Source organism: Heterocephalus glaber, unplaced genomic scaffold (assembly GCF_053883595.1).
Source record: "Heterocephalus glaber isolate CG9 unplaced genomic scaffold, H.glaber_assembly_v1.0 deba00001428, whole genome shotgun sequence".
NCBI classification, from domain to species: domain Eukaryota; kingdom Metazoa; phylum Chordata; class Mammalia; order Rodentia; family Bathyergidae; genus Heterocephalus; species Heterocephalus glaber.
This window is the reverse complement of record NW_028258293.1, coordinates 31,449,282-31,465,269: the sequence shown is the minus strand read 5'-3', so window position 1 is coordinate 31,465,269 and position 15,988 is coordinate 31,449,282. Positions and strand designations below refer to the sequence as shown.

The window sequence follows — 15,988 nt, the reverse complement described above, 5'->3', positions numbered from 1 at the left end:
GATGAGATAATGGCTAAAAAGGATATAAAAAGGGAACCGCTGAATGAAAGGGGCAGCGGTTTCTGGTGTTCCCGCCCCATGGCGAGAAGAAATTTTATTATTTTATCCGAATTCTTTGTCTCTGTGTATTTCTTTCCGAGATTTCTGTAACACCATGTCTGCAGACTTGCTGAAAATCCACCCTTCAGAACATACTAGAAACATGCCCTCTACTGTGCCAGCAAAACTGATCACATGGAGGTATGACAAGAGAGGAAGCAAGCTGCTAGCTCTGGGAGCTGCTGACCAAACTTTTGGGACTGGGCACTCAGGAAGCCACATCTACTGTCGGAGTCATACTGTTAAGCTGCTCGGACTTCAGGAACCTGCACCCCAAATGCCACCAACTATCACACTAGACCAGGAAGGAAAACCCTTTCTTCTTGGAATACTGCTTTAGTGCCCTCTATGGTAAAATTTAACATTCCATTATCTTTCAAAGGAAATATTTAAAGATCCATTTTTTAGCACAGAGGAGGTTTCCGGGTCAGCGTGCCACGGCTCCCAGCACAGAGGAAGCTTCTGGGTAGGCCTGCCGTGGCTTCCAGCGTGGAGACTTCCATGTAGGTGTGCTGCAGCTCACAGTGTAGAGGAGGCTTCCGGGCAGGCATGCCACAGCTCCTAGCACAGAGGAGGTGAGCCACAAGGGTGCCAGCAGCACCCCGTCCCCCTCATCAAAATGAGAAGACACATAAACAAGCCTCAGAACCAGACTTCCAGATCACCTACAGCAACCCCAAAGGGAAACAAGATTGAACACTATGATACTCAACCACCTGGACTAGCAACAAAAGAGGATCTGGAAACACTGAAATCAGAAATAATTTCTCACATAACAGCAAAGATTGTGCCTGTCAGGTAAAAGGGCCGAAGACCAAGACCAGACCAGGCCACAACAAGCCTTTATTAGGGGAATAGATCTGCCGGGCTGTCTCTGAACAAAGGAGAGACAAAAGCAATATGGCTGGGGCAGGGAGAGTCTTTTATAGAGACTGGGGTGGGGCTTGTAGGGGCTGAGGCGGGGTTGAGTGAGGTAGTGACTAGGGAATGGAGGAGCCGGTGATGTCACTAGGTGGTAGGAGGTGAGCGAGTATTAGGTTACTGTCTAGGTGGGAACAGGGGCATGCTGGGAAGAAGGGTTTGTTCTTTGGTGGGAGCAACCATCTTGGCATGATGTCACACAGGGGAGGGGGCAAGGCACCATAGGAACAGGGCAGCTACTATACATCATAGCTGCTGAGGTGGTGGGAGACCTATCAGTGCCCATAGTGCAAGACAGGATTAATAAATCTAGAGAGGAGACAGATTAAAAAAAATAAAAGAGCTGAGGAACATGATGGAATCCCAACATAGGAAACAAATGGAATCCATAAAACAGATACAAAAAGATTTCCAGGAGATTAAAAACTCCATTGAAAGTCTATGCAGCAGAATGAACCAACATAAAGAAAGAATTTCAAATGCAGAAGATAAGATTTCAATTAGTGACCAGGAAAAGAAAAATTTCTTTAAAGTTGTAAGGGACCACAAGAAATCAATCCAGCAGCTGCTAGACGATGCAAAGAAGAATAACATAAGACTGAGTGGAATCAATAAAGAAACAAAAGAGAGTGCAGATAAAAAAATTGTTCACAGAAGTGATGGCAGAAACCAAGCAGGGGAAAAGAACTTGACATACAGATAAGTGAGGCATATAGGACTCCAGCTAGCCTTGATCAAAAAAAATCTACACATAGGCATATAATTGTTAAGATTCTAGAAACTCAACAGAAGAACAAAATTCTACAAGCAGTTAAAGAAAAGAAATAAATCACATACAAAGGAAAGTCCATCAGAATCACAGCAGACTTCTCAATGCAAACCCTCAAGGCAAGAAGAGCTTGGAGTGAGGTATTCCAAGGCCTAAAGGAAAACAGCCTCCAACCCAGATTGATGTACCCTGCAAAATTATCTTTCAAAATTGATGTAAAAATAAGATACTTTCATGACAAACAGCACTTTAGGAACTTTATGAATACCAAACCAGCACTCCAAAAAATTTTAGACAAAATCCTAGGAAAACACGAGGATCACAACCTCAGGAAGCCCAGCAGAATGAATCCATCAGGCATGACAAGAAATTAAAAGCAAAGGGGGAGAATCCAACAAGAAGAAAAAGTCATGACAATGATAACTCAATACGTATCATTTATAACCACCAGTGTTAATGGTCTCAACTCACCAATCAAAAGAAATAGACTGGCACAATGGGTCAAGAAGCAAGATCCAACAATATGCTGCATACAAGAAACACACTTAATTCAAAAAGAAACTCATAGACTGAAAGGTAAAGGGTGGAAAACAGTACTCCATATGATGGGAACCTGAAGAAAAAGCAGGAGTAGCTATCCTCTTTGCAGACCAAGTGGATTTCAAACCTACACTGATTGAGAGCGACAAAGATGGACACTACATCCTTGTAAAGGGAACGATCCAAGAGGGAGAGATGACAATCATAAATATCTATGCACCAAACACTAGTGCACCCAACTATTTAAAAAAATACTAATGAACATGAAAAATCATATAAGCATTAATACAATAATAGTGGGGGACCTCAATACCCCACTGTCACATATAGATAGATCAACTAGACAAAAAACAAGCCACGAAATACTAGAACTCAATCGAACTCTTGAACAAATGAACTTAACAGATGTTTACAGAGTGTTTCACTCCACAAAATCAGAATACACATTCTTTTCAGCTGCACACTGGTCGTTCTCCAAAACAGACCACATACTCACTCACAGAACATATTTAGGTAAATGCAAAGGAATTGAAGTTATCCCCTGTATATTATCAGACCAGAGTGCAATGAAATTGGAGATCAATAGCAAAACAAACCATAAAAACTTCATAAATACATGAAAATTGAACAACACACTTTTTAATAACCAATGGGTCACAGAGGAAATTAAAGAAGAAATCAGACAGTTCCTTCAATTAAATGATGATGACAATACAACATATCAGAATCTATGGGACACAATGAAAGCGGTATTAAGAGGGAAATTTATAGCAGTGAATACTCATATTAGGAAAACAGAGCAAGCTCAATTAAACAACCTGATACTGAACCTCAAGCTTCTAGAAAAAGAAGAGCAGGACAAACCCAAAGCTCACACAAGGGAAGAAATTATAAAGATCAGAGGAGAAATCAATGCAATGGAGGCTAAGAGAATGATACAAAAAATCAATGAAGCCAAGAGTTGGTTCTTCCAAAGAATCAACAAAATTGACAAACCCTTAGCCAAACTTATCAGAGAAAGGAAAGAAAAGGCCCAAATCCATGCAATTAGGAATGAAAAGGGTGAAATGACAACAGACCCAGCAGAAATCCAGTGGATCATCAATATCTATTTCAAGAACCTATACGACAATAAGATGGAAAACACAGAAGAAATGGACAGATTGTTAGACATGTATGAATTACCAAAGTTGAACAAAGAAGACCTAAAAATTCTAAACAGCCCATTATCAATCAATGAAATTGAAAATGTAGTTAAAAACTTACCAACCAAGAAAAGCCCGGGTCCGGATGGCTTCACCACTGAATTCTACAAGACATTTACAGAGGTAATACTGCCACTACTATTTAAACTCTTCAATGAAATTGAAAGGGAAGCAATACTCCTGAATTCATTCCTGGAAGCAAGCATCACCTTGATCCCCAAAGCAGACAAAGATCCAACCAAAAAAGAGAACTATAGGCCAAACTCACTAATGAACATAGATGCAAAACTCCTTAATAAGATACTGGCAAACAGAATGCAGAAGATCATCAAGAAGATCATACACCCTGACCAAGTGGGATTCATCCCAGGGATGCAGGGATGGTTCAATATACGAAAATCAAATACACTCTATCAATAGAGCCAAGGACAAAAATCATATGATCATCTCAATAGTTGCAGAAAAAGCATTTGACAAAATCCAACATGCATTTGATAAAAACCCTACAAAAAATTGAAGTAGACAGTCTCTACCTCAATCTGATAAAAGCCATCTATGAAAAACCAACAGCCAATATCATACTAAATGGTCAAAAACTGAAATCCTTCACATTAAAATCAGGAACAAGACAAGGATGTCCACTATCACCACTCCTTTAGAATATAGTTTTGGAAACATTAGCCACAGAATTTAGACAAGAGAAAGAAATAAAAGGAATAAAGAAAAGAAATGAAGAAGTCAAATTGTCATTATTTGCAGATGACATGATACTTTATATAGAAGACCCCAAGAACTCCACCAAAAGTCATCTAGACTTAATAACCAAATTCAGTAAAGTAGCTGGATACAAGGTCAACACACAAAAATCAATAGCTTTCGTCTGCACAAACAAAAGATTCACTGGGAAAGAAATAGGTCAAACAATTCCTTTCACAATAGCATCCAAAACACTGAAATACCTAGGAATCATCCTAACAAAAGAAATCAAAGACCTCTTCTCTGAAAACTATGGCACTTTTAAAAAGATATTGAAGATGATATCAGAAAATGGAAAGACATGACTTGCTCCTGGGTAGGAAGGATCAACATAGTGAAAATGGCCATACTTCCAAAACTGCTATATAGATTCAATGAAATCCCAATTGAAATCCCAGCAGCAGACTTCAAGGACCTTGAGAAAACAATTCAAAAATTCATTTGGACAAGAACAGACACAGAATAGCAAAAGCAATTCTAGGTAACAGAGACATGGCAGGGGGTAGTACAACCCCCAACTTGAAACTATACTACAAAGCTACTGTGATAAAAACAGCATGGTACTGGCAAAGAAACAGACTTGAGGACCAGTGGAACAGATTAGAAGATGCAGAAACAACTCCAGACACACTCAGCCACCTCATCTTTGACAAAGGAGCCAAACACCCTCACTCGTGGAAAGATAGTCTCTTTAATAAATGGTGCTGGAGAAATTGGGTTTCAACTTGCCAAAGACTAAAACTAGACCTATATCTCTCACCATGCACTAAACTAAAATCAAAATGGATTAAAGATCTAAATATTAAAATAGAAACACTGAACCGACTGGAACAGAGGTTAGATAGAACTCTTCAAGACATTGGTGTAGGAAAAGACTTCATGAACAAAACCTCAGTTGCCTGTGAACTAGCACAATCAACAAGTGGTATCTCTTTTTACTAAAAAGCTTCTGCACAGTAAGAGAAACCACCAGCAGTGTGAAGAGACAATCCACAATGTGGGAAAAAATTTCCACCAGCGGTTCTCAGACAAAGGACTAGTATCTTGAATCTATAAAGAACTTAAACAAATCAGACCTCCCAAATTTAAAGACCTAATCCAAAAATGGGCATGTGAAATGAACAGACATTTCTCACACAAAGAAGTAGAAATGGCAAATAAACATATTCAAAAATGTTCAACATCACTGGTCATTCGAGAGATGCAAATGAAAACTTTGCTGAGATACCACCCACCTTACCCCAGAAAGAAAGGCTGCTGTCATGAAATCAACCAATAACAAATGCTGGTGGGGCTGTGGGGAAAGAGGAACCCTGCTCCACTGCTGGTGGGAGTGTAGACTGGTGCAACCACTGTGGAAATCAGTATGGAGCTACCTCAAAGAACTAGGACTGAAAATCCCATTTGACCCCGCTATTACCCTGCTGGGTATCTTCCCAAAAGAATTAAAAGGATCATACCACAGTGATATATGTGCACCCATGTTCATAGCAGCACAGTTTGTAATAGCTAAAACTTGGAAGCAGCCGAAATGCCTGTCAACTGGAAACTGTATAAAGAAAATGTGGTTTTTTAATAAAGTGGAGTACTCATCCATCAAAAATGAGAAATTAGAGACATTTATTGCTAAATGGATGTACATTGAGGTGATACTCTTAAGTGAAATAAATAGGACACACACGTGTAAATACCAAATAGTTTCTCTAGTGTGAGCAACTGAAAGTGTTACTAAGGACTAAAAGTTATAATAGATAATGTGAAATAGAAAGAAACAAGGCAAAGGGGAAGGGGAAGTGGGAGGGGTAGGGGAAAAGAAAGAAGGAAATGGAATTAATATGAGATAATGAAACAAAGGAAACAAAGTCTTTGTAAATAGGGAGCGATAGAGGGGTTGAAGGGAGGGCAGGGGAAGGCAGAAAAATGAAAACCAAGAGAGTATGTAAAGGTGCATATTTCCAATGATGAATGTCATATTGTACACCTAAAATGTACCAATAAAAGGATATACCAAAACAAAAAAAAGAAAAATGATTCATTTTTGCGGAGCATGTAATGAATGGTGAATTTGAAGTTAACTCGTAATAAATTGATAACTAGCACAATTAAAAAGCTATATTTTCACTAATTATGACTGGGCAAAACTACTGTCGACGAGGGTTCCCTAATCACCAAAGAGTGGGTTTTTAAAATGATGGAATAATGTTTTTTTTTCTTTTTTCCCATAATTTCTCAAATGTGGTTATATTGTTTTTATAATTTAAAATTGAAGTGTTAAAAGAATGAATGATAGAAAATAAAGGCTAACTTGCTTTTATCAAGAATTTAAGTTTGGGGGTGAACTGCTTTTAGGAAATTCAAAATTTCTTTTCTAGAATAAAAATGAGATATTCATTCATACATCACAAAATAGTATATTAAAATACTAAAGAAAATATTTTCTAGAGGGAAATCCTATTTGGATATAGATTTAAATGATCTGAGAATGGTGTTTTATATCTTCAATCACATTCTTCATATAATACAAATTACAGGCAAGACTGACAACATTTTAATAATTTCAAGATTTCCTAATAGGTACAGTCATCTCTCAGTAAAAAGAAAAACTCAAGTACTGAAGTATGGGAAAGAAAGTCAAGGTGAAGAACAATATACAAGAAGAAATATAAAAAAGAACTCTGAAAATACAGAAGGAAGATGTTTACCTCAGCATGACAGTAGGTGGAGCCAATGTGCTCAGCAGTCTAAACAGTTCTCTAATATTTGCTAGAATTGAGCTGACAAACTGAGGTTACTGGATGAACAGTTTGAAGTTCAGTCATATTTACAATTGTGGAACTATCACCCATAGCTAAAGATAAAAAAAACAGAAACGGTGAAACCTGATGAAGAACCTGCCTATAGTCAGCAAATGAACTAGGTGAAAGCTGAAAACAACCCAGCACTTTTCCCACCAAGTTCATCCTGCCAAATAATTTACTTATTATGCAAATGTTCAAATAATGTTAAACACTCCCAGATCTTCATAGTCTTCAGAGCTAGATGACAGCAATATCAGATAATTTTAATCTCAATTTATAATGAGCAACATTTTGTTCATACCTACTACAACTTTCTAATAGTGGTAGGCAACTTATGCTTAAGCCTTAGTTTGTCAACTTTTAAAACAGTAAAAAGTAATGTTTCAATTACTTAAATAAATATGATGAAAATAAATGTAATCAGATAATACATATAAAGATCATTTCTGATGTGAGAAAGACCCACTGAATATTAGTAGGAACTTCCACAATCTTCCTGTGTTAACATTAGGTACTGCCTGGGAATTGTTTTGGTACTTCAACCAACCTAAGAACAGTTAACAAAGGAAAAGGTTTGCTTTCCAATCCAGATCAGTAACAAAGAGAGTTGTACGGTACTGTAGTCACCCTAAATTTAAAAAGAACAAACCATCATACAAATGTGTATTATGGTACTAAATACTCCTTCCAGTCCCCCCCACCACCCCATACTGGGGATAAGACAGATATTGAAATAAAAATAGGAAGCCAGAAACAAGAGGAAAACATGGTATGTCCCATGCTTTTAAAAGTGATAAACACAAATTCACCTCAAGTTGACAAACATTTATTAAATATTTTCTATGCGTACAGCACTAATTTGAAAGCTGGGAAGAAAAGTTAATGAATGAATAATGCTGGTTCTTATTTTTAAATATATATATGAATATATATGAATATATATATGAATATATATGAATATATATATATATGAAAAGATAGGACTCAAGAGTACAACCACAGCACTTAGACAAGGATGGGAATTCAAGATGTGCTTCAGCAGGAAGGTAACGTTTAATGTATACCTTGAAAGATGGAAAGAAATTACAGGGATTTTTGTTGCTACTAATGTAAGAGTCATCCTAATAAAAAAGCAAAGATGTGGGAAAAAAAGTCTCTTTCTTTGGTATGTCTATTAGCTTCAAAAAAGTTTATGAATATTAGTTTTTTCACATTTAAAAAATATATATTTTCACTTTATTGAATGTAAGTTATGTTTAAAAATATCTTAAAGCAATATTATAAAAATGATGTACATACTCAATTTAAAAGGAAGGACATTTAAGTTTGGGAAGAAGGGCAAGTATACAGTAGCATGAGCACAGAGAAGAACTTGGAAGCTTCATATCACTTACAGTTGTGCAAACTCCAGCCTAACAAGATGGAAGTTATAGGGGAGGGAAAAGACTCACAAAAAGAACACCGCAGATACATAAAGTTGCTCTGAAAAAGATCCAATAATGAGTATTGAATAGTGAGAAGGCCTTTAAACAAATAAGCACAATGAAAGTGACATGGAGCAGAGAAGAACAAGAGAAGTAAGATGGTGTTGAATTCCCTGGAGTAGTAAAATGAAGATTTCAGATTTATCCAAAGGTCAAGAAGGAAAAATTTCCAAACTATGAGCAGGAATGAAGAGGCCTTACTGAAATGACAAAATCTGAAAATGGTTATTTTGATAATCCCTACTTCCTCTCATTTTTATTGAAACTCTCATATCTCACCTACATTTTGTGAAGTTTTTCCTAACCACTTTACTGAAAATTACTATTCTTCTTACAGCATTTAATCTTCTACCCTCTCACCTGACGCTCAGCACAGACTGCCTTGTGTAAATAGTTCTCTTTTAACTAAATTAGATCAATATACATTTATGCCTTATTACTTTAGTAAGGTAGTAGTTTTATATTTCTTCACCACTCAATAGCAAATATTCACTAGACACCCTACAGTGAAAGGCACTATACAGGAATACAATAGAAAATCAGACTCTGTCCTCATGCAAATTAAACTAGCTCAAAATTTACAAAATAGTTAAGATCTTTAATAGCCAATATTTCAGATGTGGTGCAATTATTATGTAATAGTCATTCTTTCCCCTAAAATGTATTTGATATAACAGCTTCAACATTCACTTCAAACTAACATCACCATAATTTTTTATTCATTCATTTACTTAAGAGTTAAAACGTGTCAGTTAAAACTCATGAATAAACTGAGCATAGTGGTATACACTTCTAATCCCAGTACTCTGGGACTTCTGAGACAAGAAGATCACAACTTTGAGCCCAGCCTGGGCAACTTAGCAGACACTGCTTCAAAATAAAAGGAAAGAGGGCTGTAGATGTATCTTTGTGAAGGGCCCGGATTCAATCAACAGTATTGTTTCTTAAGAGTTTTCTCCTTAGCTAAGGTGGGTAGCAAGCTATAAAATCTTCCATATTCTTCCATTCCCCTTGCCAGTTCTTATACTAATCCCAGATTCTTTGTTTACAAAATTAGAATTAGGATTTAAGTAAAAATAACACTTTTTTGGATATTTGTACTGGAAAGTGGCATAAAACTAAAGCTGAGGCATCTGTATTGAGGACAAATATACTTTTTAATAAGTCAGAGAAAGGTCTTCTATAGGGACAGGGAAAACAAAGGCAGATGGGCCACAAAGTGGTAGACATGAACACTATATGGTAGCAGGAACTGTAGAGAATATTATTAATAACAATGAATGTTTTTCTAGATCTAAAAATGGTCATTTTATGATTATAAAAGTGCCACTGAAAAAATCTGGGAAACAGAAGTATAAAATCAAGATCATCTATAAGCCCTTCACAATAATGTTAATACTTTCATATATGATCTAATATTTAAAATTAACTAGAAATAATACTATAATTTCAACATGTATGGCAATGAATGCTAATTTTCCTACTTAACATAACCAAGAGTATTCACCTACATAATGTAGTAATCTTTGGAAATGTTTTTATGATAGCATAATGTTCTAGCCTATGATAATCATTTAATCATTTTATTTGTAGGAACATTATGTAACATAACCAAGCTACTTTTCAGTGGCTGGACCAACTGTACTATTAGCAAAGTGTAATGATGATAGGTTCATACAATAACTTTAGGAACACTGAAAAATATAATGTCTTAAGAGGTGGAAAGTTATACATCCTAATTGTTTTAATGTATAATACATTTGGTTATTAAATTTTGCCTCTTAATTTTTTGTTAATGGTACATACTTAAGAAATGTTTATTCAGGTTATTTAAAGACTTTGAATCTTAATTTTCTCATGCATAGATCAGGTATACTGCTGTGATGATAAAACATGGAAAAAGTGAATTGAATAGGTACATAACAAATGTTAGTTTTCTTTTCAAGATTTTATTCCAAGTTATAGTTAGGTGAAATAATTTAGAAAATATCCTTGTGTTAGAAAAAAAATAGATTCATTAGAATTATATGTAGTATTTTTAAAAAGCAGTCAGAAATGGTTTACTCTCAAACCTATCTGCAGAACTAGAAGAGACCCAGAATAGCCAAAGCAATCCTGAGCAAAGAGCAGAGGAGTCATCACGATCCCAGATTTCAAGTCATATTACAAAGCCACAGGGATAAACACAGCATTGTACTGGCACAAAAACAGAATGCTGACCAATGGAACAGAAATAGGATGAAGAAACAACCAGGAAGCCATCAGATCTTCATCAAAGGGACCAAAAATATATTCTGGAGAAAAGATCCTCTTTAACAAATGGTGCTTGGACAACTGGTTATCAATATGCAGAAGTATGAATCTAGATGCATATCTCTCATCCTGTATTAAAATCAAGCTAAAATGGATCAAAGGCCTAGATATAAAAACAGAAACACTGAAGCTGCTGGAAGATAAAATAGGTATAACTCTTGAAGACATAGGCACAGAACATAGGCACTCTGAACAGAACCCCAGTTGTATAAGAAATGACATCAAATGGAACTATATCAAATTAAAATGCTTCTACACAGCAAAGGAAACAATTAATAGACTAAAGGGACAACCAACAGAATGGGAAAAGCTTTTGGCTGGCCTTAGAGGACTAATATCTAGAATATGTAAAGAGCTAAAAAAAATTAGACCCCACAAAATAAAAGACCTAATCAAAAAATGGGCAATTTAACCAGGTGTAGTGGTGCAAGCCTGTAATACTAGCACTTTGGAGGCAGAGATAGGAGGATAGTCATGAGTTGAAAGTTAGCCTGAAGTACACAGTGAGATTGTGTCCCCAAAATAAAAAGGAGGGATGGGGTTGTGGGGGACATCTGAAAAAGACCGTTTTGAGAAATACAAATGGCTAATAAATGCATGAAAAAATGTTCAACATCTCTGGTCATTAGAGAAATCCATATCAAAACAACACTAAGATTCCATCTTACTCCAGAAAGAATGGCTATCATCAAGAACTCAAAAAACAACAAAAACCGTTTAAGTTGTTGGGAAAAAGGAACTCTTCTACATTGTTGGTGTGAATGTAAACTACTACAATCACTGCAGAAATCAGTTTGGAGATTCCTCAAATAACTACAAATAGAAATTCTAATCGACTCAGCTATTCTTCTAGGTATCTTCCTAAAACAGTTAAAAGTCCATGATATTACAGTGATACATGGCATACCCATGTTTATAGCAGCATAACTAATAATAGCTAAATCTTGGAGTTGCCTAGATGTTATTCAATAGATCAATAAAGAAAATGTATTTATACATAAGAGTGTACTACTTTGCCATAAAGAAGGATAAATCTGAGTCATTTATATGAAAATGGATGCATCTTAAGAACACAATGTTAAGTGAAATAAGACACACAAGCTTAAACATTGCATGGTTTCTTTTATATGAAAAACCTAAAGGATAAATAAAGAGTAAAATAAAAGATACATAAGAGGAAACACAAAGATAGATTTCTGCAGATGGGAAAGGGATATAGAGATGGAGGGAAAAACTTGGGGGGTGGAGAAAAGTAAAAAGAATTAAGATTTGTTACATACGTGTACCAATTCCCTATAACGGATGTAATCATTATGTATTGCAAACATGGACTAATAAAAATAAAAAACATTAAAAATAAATAAAAGGTCCTGCACATTAAGGGAAACAACTAACAGAATACAGATAGCCTACAGAATGGGAGGAAATCTTTGCCAGCTATTCTTTTAACAGAGGTTTAATATCTACAATAAAGAACTCAATAAATAATACAAAAAAATCAAGAAGACCAATCAATAAATGAATTGAATAGATATTTCTCCAAAAAAGATGTACAAATGGCCAATAAGTATATGAAAAAATATACAACGTCTTTAGCCATTAGAGAAATACAAATTGGAACGACATCTCACCTCAGTCAGAATGGCTATAATCAAGAGTACAAAAAGAAAACAAGGAAGATTAAAAAAGCTAAGCCTGAGATTGAACATGGTTGACCAGAGGAGAAGTCCAGTCAGAGGTGCTCAGACAGGATTCACTGAAGCCACAGGCACCTTATAGTAAAGGAGGATCTTACATCTTGAATTAGAAAATTTACTGGAAAGACAATATATGTAGATCAATGAAGAGATGAAGTGGAGCCACTACAGCTAGTCCACAAGGCTCCAGCCTCTGGACCTCCAGAGAGCAGCCATTATGAGAGAATTCCAAATAGCCTGGGGGAGGGAATGAACAAGAGTGCTGCAGTGCTGCAGAAGTTGGACTCCTGGTCAGACTGCGTTTAGTAACTCCTTTGCCCCATCACCTCTTCTCCAAACAATGGGGAATGCTGCAGGCAAAAGCATCCTCACTAGCCCTCACTGAGGGCAAGGGAATGACTCCCACCCTAGGCTGAGAGATGATAACTGGCCAACAGAGCTGACAGATTACCACCAGTACACACTTCCTTCCGTGGACTCTACAGACACCTGCCTGAGAGTGAATTGGTGAATTGCCAATTCCCAGAGTTCTATGCCAGCTGTTTGGTCTTCTGTAAATCCCCTGCTGGAGCATGAATGCATTTACAGATTCCTGAGGATTCCTGCCAGAGTGTAAGAGTGCCTCCGACTTTGTGGTCCCTTGCCTCTAAGTAAATCCACCTGCAGATCACATCTGCCAGGGACAGTGTCAGATTCTGCCTGCAAGTTGGCTGAGAGAATTCCTTTGGGGGGTGGGGGTTGAGTGCAAGGGAAAGTGCTCTGGATGTAGCTGCCTGCAATCAGACTGCAACCAAGGCAAGAAGGGAATTGTGTGATCACTCAGGCTGGAACACTAATTCTTCAACCCAACTAAAAGTCTTCCAACAAAATCTGACCCCATATCTAACTTTTTTTCAAGTACTATCCCCCCATCTACCTCATCCTCTCTACAGACTTACCCTCCTCTTTCACCCATCCCTCGATCTCTCCCCTCAACTTCTATATTGTATAATAACTGTTAATAATTATTATAGGCTGCAAAGAATATTGATAAAGGGTGAAAATGTAAATGCAAAATCAATCACATGTAAACGATATATAATCATATCTGTTGATGCTGTTTTAAACAGAAGAAATTCTTTCCTCCAAACACAGGGACAGGGGCTGGGGATTTAGCTCAGTGATTCCGGCGCCTGGCTCACAAGCACATGGACCCCAGTTCGATCCCCGGTACCAAAACAACAACAATAACAACAACAACAAACCCACAGGGACAGACTCCAAATCACTTAAATTAAATAGCTGAAGGGGTAAATACTATCTCTAGAGAAATAAAGCTGAAAACAAAACATGGGAAGGCAGTATCTTACTAAAAAGATCTTCATATCAATTATAAGCTCTCTTAATCCACTTGACCTCAAATCTCAGTACCAAAACAAGAGAAAACAAGGGTTGTGAGGACCCAGCTATACATATACACAGGAACCTGGGAAAACAAGGCAACAGAAGACCACAAATGGTCTCCCAAGGCAGATTCAGGGAGCACCAATGGAGAAGAAAGCAAATACCAGGTAGCAGAGCTCTACAAATTTATTAAAGAAGAATTAAAGAAATTTGGTGAGTTTATGGAATCATCTCTTTCAATGTTAATGGCCTCAACTCCATTTAAAAGACACAGATTGGTAGACTAGATCAAAAAACAGAATCTAACAATCTGTTGCATTCAAGAAACTCATCTAATCAAAAAAGAGATTCATAGACTAAAAATCAAAAGAAAACAATATTTCATGGACCAGAACCCTGAAAACAAGCAGGGGTAGCATTTTACTCTCAAAGTAAACTTCAAGCTAAAATTTAGCAGAAGAGACAAAGAAAGTCATTAGATACTAGTTAAGGGCATAATCCAACAAGAAGAAATAAATTTCTAAATATATATATCCATAAAATGGAGCATCTATCTTCATAAAACAAATACTGCTGGACATTAAGGATCAAATAAACACTAACAAGTATTGTGGGTGATCTCAATACCCCACTTTCGCAAAGAGATCAACTAAACAAAAAATAAGGAAATATCAGAGCTGAACGATACCCTTGAACATATGGACTTAGCAGATATCTACAGAGTGTTCTACCTCACTATGGCACAGTACACATTGTTCTTTGCAGCACACAGAACTTTCTCCAAAATAGATCACACACTAGTATACAGAGCCTGCATAAATAAAGGTAAAAGAATCTAAGTCATCTCATGTTTTCTGTCAGGCATTGTGCAATAAAACTAAAAATCAACCTAAGAAGAAACTACAGAAAATGTACAAACACCTGGAAATTTAGTAACATGCTTCTGAACACTCAATGGGTCACAGAAGAAATCAAGGAAAAAATTCAACAATTTCTGAAAGCAAATGACAATGCCAGTACAGCACACAATGGGACACAATAAAAGCAGTCCTAAGAAGGAAGTTAATTGGAATCAATGTTCACATTAGAAAAACAGAGTGAGCTCAAATAAATAACCTAGTGAGGAATTTCAAGATACCTGAGAAACAACAATCCAAGCCCAGAACAAAATTAAGGAATAAATCATAAAGATCAGAACAGAAATTAATGAAATTGAGACTAAAAAAAAAACCAATACAAGGAATCAATAAATTGGTTGATCAAATAGTTGGTTCTTTGAAAGAATAAACAAAATAGATAAACTCTTAGCCAAGCTTCTCAGAATACAGAAAAGACTCACATCAATCCAATTAGAAATAAACAAGGTAAAACCACACCACCATCAAAATCCAGAAGACAGTAACTACTATGAAAAATTGTATTCAAAGAAATTAGAAAATCTTGAAGAAATGGAAAGATTCCTATACTCAAACAAATTACCAAAAATAAACCAAGAAAGGCTGGGGATTTAGCTCAGTGGAGCTGCACCTGCCTTGCAAGCTCAAGGTCTTGAGTTCAACCCTTGGTACCAATAAACCAACCAACCAACCAACCAAGAAGAAATAAAAATATTGAATAATCCAATAACAAGTAATACAACTGAGGCAGTAATAAAAGAAACCTACCAACTGAAAAAAGCCCAGGACCTGATAGATTCACTATTAAATTCTACAAAATCTTTAAGGACCAATATTTCTCAACACCAGTATTTCTCAACCTCTTCAAGGAAGTTGAAAGGTAAGGAGTGCTTCCAACTCATTTCTGGAAAGCAGCATCACTCTGATCCCCAAACAAAAGATCCAACTAAAAGAGAAAACTACAGGCAAATCCTCAAAATAAACAGATCCAAAATCCTCAATAAGATATTTGCAAACAGAATGCAATACATCATCTAAAAGAACATATATCATGACCAAATAGTTTTCATTTTAAGGATGCAAGGATGGTTCAACATATACAAATCAATAAATGTAATGCACCACAT

At 36.3% G+C, this 15,988-nt stretch overlaps 2 protein-coding genes across 7 annotated transcripts in view; both read right to left on the bottom strand.

Moving 5' to 3' along the window:
- Acer3 (alkaline ceramidase 3) overlaps nucleotides 1-15,988 on the bottom strand; it is a 168,606-nt gene that overhangs the window by 118,365 nt on the left and 34,253 nt on the right. The gene's annotated exons all lie outside the window — the stretch shown is intronic.
- The window catches only part of LOC147828060 (solute carrier family 25 member 36-like), a 48,056-nt gene continuing 32,987 nt past the window's right edge, over nucleotides 920-15,988 (bottom strand). Inside the window, exon 2 of the mRNA XM_087211996.1 lies at nucleotides 920-15,988. This exon is cut by the window's right edge and continues 22,456 nt beyond it. The gene's annotated coding sequence lies outside the window, so the exon portion shown is untranslated.